Here is a 5,692-nt window from a genome sequence, read left to right as displayed (position 1 = left end):
CCCAGGCGGTCTCCCATCCAAGTACTAACCAGGCCCGACCCTGCTTAGCTTCCGAGATCAGACGAGATCGGGCGTGCTCAAGGTGGTATGGCCGTAAGCGAAAACTGCTGCCAAAATCGGGCTTTTTGAAGAAAAAATTAAGAGACACTTTCAGGGTTTCTGAAGAAGCTCAGAGACCATTTCAGGCTGTTTGAAGAAACAAAGAGACTATGTCCAGCTTTTTGAAGAAGCTCAGTGACTCTTTTTTTTTTTTTTTTTTTTTTAAACAAAAAAGCTTACAGCACCTGGTATTCCCAGGCGGTCTCCCATCCAAGTACTAACCAGGCCCGACCCTGCTTAGCTTCCGAGATCAGACGAGATCGGGCGTGCTCAAGGTGGTATGGCCGTAAGCGAAAACTGCTGCCAAAATCGGCCTATTTAAAAGGTTAGAACATTAGTGAAGTAAACTAAAAAGCTTACAGCACCTGGTATTCCCAGGCGGTCTCCCATCCAAGTACTAACCAGGCCCGACCCTGCTTAGCTTCCGAGATCAGACGAGATCGGGCGTGCTCAAGGTGGTATGGCCGTAAGCGAAAACTGCTGCCAAAATCGGGCTTTTTGAAGAAAAAATTAAGAGACACTTTCAGGGTTTCTGAAGAAGCGCAGAGACCATTTCAGGCTGTTTGAAGAAACAAAGAGACTATGTCCAGCTTTTTGAAGAAGCTCAGTGACTCTTTTTTTTGTTGTTGTTTTTTTTTAAACAAAAAAGCTTACAGCACCTGGTATTCCCAGGCGGTCTCCCATCCAAGTACTAACCAGGCCCGACCCTGCTTAGCTTCCGAGATCAGACGAGATCGGGCGTGCTTTTTTTTTTTTTTTTTTTTTTTTTTTTTATTAAACATTTCGCATTCTACATATACACAAATCATTTGCAACATATCGTCTCATATACAATTCACTTAACATGATTTCATATTAGTTCGCCCATCCATAGACACCATCAAGTTACAAGCATATTTACTTTGGCATATTTATCTTATATTGATAGAAACATTCCAATACTCTTGTATCATTCCCTGTAATTGTTTTGTAAAACCTCTCAGTTTGTCCATTCAAGCTGAAATATTCATACAAGATCTGCATATGCCCTTCCAACCTCTTTTTAAAGAAAACCCACATGTTAATGTTACCTTGTCTTCCTTTCATTACATTACGTCTGCACCATATTGCATATCTTGCCACGCTTAGAACAAAGTTGACTATATATTTATTTTTCCCTCTACCTTTTAGTCCAAGCAAAAATACTTTATTCCATTCACTTTGTTGTTCAATTCTTTCTTCCAAAATTCCTTCCACAAATTGTTTTATCTCTCTCATAAAATCCTGAAGATTCGAACACAATAGAAACAAATGTAAAACCCCTTCATCTTCATTTTTACAGACATCACACCTTGCATTCTGTGCAAACCTCATTTTACATAGTCTCATTTTCGTATAAATTACATTATGTCTTAAGAGAAAATTAAAATTTTCAATCATAGGATCCATGTATCTTATTCTTACATTTTCCCAAATATTTTCAGCTTCAGTCTCTGGAAATAACCTAGTCCAAAAACCATTTGCTATTGGCTGGACAAAAACCATATTTCTAAAATAATTATAAAACGATTTTAAAGAACATGATTGAAAAGAATTTTTATTCCCACTTTCTTTTAAAAACATGTCAACCTTTCCCTTTCCTTCATATCTCTTTTCTATTCCTTCTATCCACTCTTTGGGAATTGCTTTTTTAATTTTGTCAAATTGCTGTTTTACTACATGCCTTTCCACTTCATCTCCAATTCCTTCAATTTCATCTATTACACCTTGAAGTGGTATAAAGCCATCTATTACCTCATACAAAATATCTCTAACTTTAACTATACCTGCTGCAATCCATTGTTTGAAATATAATTCTTTCTCTTCAAATACAATATTAGAGTTTAAAAACAACGGATGATTCAAAAATTCGTTCATTCCTTCTGGCTTATACACAATTGTCGGCAAGAATTCTTTCCACGCTCCTAAAACTTCTCTATAGTATTCTGGTATACCCTTTAACATATGTTCCTTTAATTTCATCCATATTATTTCCTCGCCCATATTAAGACCTCCACACTTATTTAAGAAATACTTCATTCCGTCCTTCCACTCTTGTCTATTATCCTCATTTAAAAATTTCTTCATTGTCTTAACCCTTAAACTCTTCATTCTTAAAGCAGGATCTAACAAACCTAAACCCCCCTTATCAACAGGCCCTATCATTGTGTCGTAAGCAATCTTTGCTGGCTTTCCGTCCCATATAAATTTTAAGATACACGCTTTCAACTTTTTATATACCCAAATTGGTAATGGAGTTACCTCTAAAGCATACCATATTTTTGACAGCATCAGAGTATTCACAATCAAAATTTTCCCTCTTAGATTCAGCAACCTTTGTCTCCAAAAAGTCAATCTTCTCTCAATCCCTCCTAAAATCTCATCCCATATTATGTCTCTAGTTTTCTTTTCCTCTTTCCCAATTCGAATTCCCAGAATTTTCATGTTTTCTGTCTCCTCTTTAAAATTAAGGTAGTTGGGTAATTGTTTTGACGTCCCTATTCTCATCATAACAGTTTTATCAATGTTTATTTTTGCTCCTGAACCTTTACAATAATTTTGTATTTGCCCCATAGCTCCTTCAATGCTCTCAGTATCCTTTAAAATTAAAGTTGTGTCGTCTGCATATTGGTAAATTTTTTGTTCTTTTTCCATTCCGCCAAAGCCAACACCTTTAATATTTTCGTCTTCTGCGACTGCTAAACCTAAAGGTTCAGCTACAATACTATATAATAATGCAGATAAAGGACATCCCTGTCTTATTGACCTTGTTATGCTAAAAACATCTGTCATAAAACCATTACACTTTACAAAACTAATTGCATCTTTATATAAAGCTCGGATCCATTTTATAAACTTATCCCCAAAACCAAATTGCTCTAGAAGTGCAAATAAAAAATCATGTTCTACCCTATCGAAAGCTTTTTCTAAATCAATACTAACCATAAATCCCTTCTTTTTGCTTTCTATCATATAACTTATTTTATCCCTTATATTAATTACCGTATCTGTAATTTCCCTCCCTATAATTGAATACGCTTGATTCGTTGTTATTATTTCTGGTAAAACCCCCTTTAGCCGATTTGCCAAAACTTTAGCCAATATTTTAAAATCCGTATTTAACATTGATATAGGCCTATAGTTCTTTAAATCTGCTGAGTCACCTCTTTTCTTAAAAATTAATTTCACCATTCCTACTCTCATCAAAAGACTTGCTTCCCCTTTATCATATATATCCTTATATATTTGTTTTAAGACCGGTGTTAATGTGTTCTTAAAAGCCTTATAAAATTCACTGGTCAATCCGTCTGCTCCTGGACTTTTACCATTATTTAACTGTGATATTGCTACCTCTATTTCTTCATCTAAAAGATCAGCATCACACCTTTCTTTATCTTCCTTAATTACTTTTGTTTTAACCTTACTTAATAAAAACTCTTTTTCTTCTTCTTGTGTCCCTTCACTTTTAAAAAGACGTGCATAAAACTCTTTTACACTTCCCAATATCTCTTTGATTTCTTTCGTTCTACTTCCATCCTCTTTTAATACCTCCTTTATTGTATCAGCCTTTTGTCTATTTTCCTCTAGGCTAAAAAAGAATTTTGTGCATCTTTCCCCTTCTATTACATGTTTTGCCCTACTTCTTATCATAGCTCCTCTACATTTTTCTCCTTCAATATCTTTTAGTCTGTTCTCATATACTAAAATCGTTTCTATATCCCCATTCTCTTTTTGTAATTCTTCTTTCAAAACATTTCTAACAGTTAATTCTTCTTTCTTCTTAATATTTTGTAACAAACCACTGTACCTTATTGAAAATTTCTTTATCTCATACTTTACATTATCCCACCATACCCTCTTGTCTTCTTCATACATTTCATTCCCTCTCTCATTTGTTATAATTTCTTCTATCTTCATTTTATACCCTTCATCTTTTAATAGTTCATTATTTAAACACCATATCCCCTTTCCCCGCTCCACCCCCGTTTCATTCAGATGTACTATTAGCATTCCATGGTCACTTAAAGAAGTCATTTTATAGTATATCTTATCAATCTTTCTCTTCATATTCCTTTTAACCAACATGAAATCTATTCTACTTTGCTTCATTTTATCTTTTACCAACTGTCGTCTTGAGAAGTCTCTTACACCCTCATTCATCTCTCTCCATATGTCTATTAGATCATTTTTATCCATTAATTTGAGCAATTCTTCTCTCCCACTGTCTCTTTTGTAAACCATGTCATTCGTTATATCCACTCTACTGAAAACTGTATTGAAATCACCCATTAGAATAAGCCTTTCCCATTTTTCTATCAGGCCATTTAAATTATTAAAAAACATTTTCTTATCCCCCTCTGCATTTGGTGCATGTACATTACACACACAAAAAGTTTCCCCTTCTATAGATATTTTCACAATAAGGCATTTTCCTTCTTTATCCTGGTATATGATTTCAACATCATCACTCAAGTTTCTTTTGCATAAGACAGCAACTCCTTTCCCTTTCCCCCCTTCCCCATTATTATAATAAATCCCTCCTTTCCATCTTTTTTTAAAACTGTCCATCATTTCATCTTTCCAAAATGTTTCCTGCAATAATATTACATCAGCCTTTTTGCATAACTCTTTCAGTTTTCCAAATTTATCCACACTAGTTAATCCCCTCACATTGATTGAAACAATACATAGAGTCATTAAAAACAACACATTCATGTTTCATCATTTTCTCCCCCCTCCTCCATTAAGTCTCTATCTTGTTTTGTACTTAAGCTCATTCTCATTCTCTGTCCTTTTTCCCTACTTTCTTCTACATTTGGTTTATTCACTATTCCTCTTTTCATTCCCCTCCTAAGCTCCTCCAAATTAACTTCTATGCATTCCTCAACTTGCTCCTTCTCATTTTTATCCTCCCTCCTCTCTTTTACTGTATCATTCACCGGACCCGCAATACCCTCTTCCATAATTCCCTCCATCGCATCCCCCTCTCCTCTCTCCAACTCCTTGTCTCCACTCTTTTCTTGCTCATGCCCTTTACTCTCCTCATTGTCTTCCACAGTCCCATCATCCTCTTCTTCATTATTGACAGTACCCATCATTTCCATATTATTCTCAGGTTCCATAATTTCCATTCCATCATTAATCTCCTCTTCATGTTCACTTTCACAATCACATCTCATAAATGCTTTGTTACAATCAGGACATTTATCAGCTTTACAGTCTTTCGCAAAGTGTCCTTGCTCGTAGCATTCAAAGCATTTAAAATCAGGACAGTCCCTTAAGATATGTCCTGGCTGCATACACATGCGACAAAGTTTTTCCTGCCCATCGTGAATAACCCTAAAGTACTGGGCGCCATCTGCCGTTTCAAATTTTGCGCTATAGGGCAGTGAAGTTACATCTTTAGGAAATTTTACTTTCACATACCTTGTCCCATCAGCAATGTTCGTTCCAGGGTAGAGCCTTCTTTTTATTTTCATCATGGGAGTGACTCCCCAGAACTCCAATTTGTCCTCAATCACTTTGTCCTCTAAGTATGCCGGCAGGTGAAGAAAAGATACCATGTGCTCCCTTA

The 5,692-nt window shown here is 35.6% G+C and overlaps 2 non-coding genes and 1 pseudogene across 2 annotated transcripts; all 3 read right to left on the bottom strand.

Annotated features, from left to right (window-relative positions):
- LOC130084580 (5S ribosomal RNA) lies at positions 1-99 on the bottom strand (annotated as a pseudogene; the record flags this gene model as incomplete).
- Positions 100-272: 173 nt separating this feature from the next.
- Positions 273-391, bottom strand: LOC130084554 (5S ribosomal RNA). The gene has a single exon (XR_008806984.1). It is a non-coding gene; the product is annotated as a 5S ribosomal RNA (ribosomal RNA).
- Positions 392-452: 61 nt separating this feature from the next.
- Positions 453-571, bottom strand: LOC130084553 (5S ribosomal RNA). The gene has a single exon (XR_008806983.1). It is a non-coding gene; the product is annotated as a 5S ribosomal RNA (ribosomal RNA).
- Positions 572-5,692: the final 5,121 nt, after the last annotated feature.

The sequence above is a fragment of the Rhinichthys klamathensis genome, unplaced genomic scaffold, assembly GCF_029890125.1.
Source record: "Rhinichthys klamathensis goyatoka isolate OS25496 unplaced genomic scaffold, OSU_Roscu_1.1 h1tg000065l_1, whole genome shotgun sequence".
NCBI classification, from domain to species: domain Eukaryota; kingdom Metazoa; phylum Chordata; class Actinopteri; order Cypriniformes; family Leuciscidae; genus Rhinichthys; species Rhinichthys klamathensis.
This window is presented reverse-complemented; position numbering and strand designations above follow the sequence as displayed.